This window comes from Chiloscyllium punctatum, unplaced genomic scaffold (genome assembly GCF_047496795.1).
Source record: "Chiloscyllium punctatum isolate Juve2018m unplaced genomic scaffold, sChiPun1.3 scaffold_711, whole genome shotgun sequence".
NCBI classification, from domain to species: Eukaryota; Metazoa; Chordata; class Chondrichthyes; order Orectolobiformes; family Hemiscylliidae; genus Chiloscyllium; species Chiloscyllium punctatum.
In genome coordinates this window covers 67,501-68,197 of record NW_027310445.1, presented here as the reverse complement: position 1 = coordinate 68,197, position 697 = coordinate 67,501, and positions in this window count along the sequence as shown.

Genomic DNA, 697 nt, shown 5'->3' with positions numbered 1-697 from the left:
TTTATACCAACCCGAAAATATTCTAAGTGTCAGTGGTTACTGATTTATACCAACTCGAAAAAATTCTAAGTGTCAGTGGTTACTGATTTATACCGACCCGAAAAAATTCTAAGTGTCAGTGGTTACTGATTTATACCAACTCGAAAATATTCTAAGTGTCGGTGGTTACTGATTTATACCAACCCGAAAAAATTCTAAGTGTCAGTGGTTACTGATTTATACCAACTCGAAAAAATTCTAAGTGTCGGTGGTTACTGATTTATACCAACTCGAAAATATTCTAAGTGTCGGTGGTTACTGATTTATACCTACCCGAAAATATTCTAAGTGTCAGTGGTTACTGATTTATACCAAGTCGAAAATATTCTAAGTGTCAGTGGTTACTGATTTATACCAACTCGAAAAAATTCTAAGTGTCAGTGGTTACTGATTTATACCAACTCGAAAATATTCTAAGTGTCGGTGGTTACTGATTTATACCAACCCGAAAATATTCTAAGTGTCAGTGGTTACTGATTTATACCAACTCGAAAAAATTCTAAGTGTCGGTGGTTACTGATTTATACCAACTCGAAAATATTCTAAGTGTCGGTGGTTACTGATTTATACCAACCCGAAAATATTCTAAGTGTCAGTGGTTACTGATTTATACCAAGTCGAAAATATTCTAAGTGTCAGTGGTTACTGATTTATACCA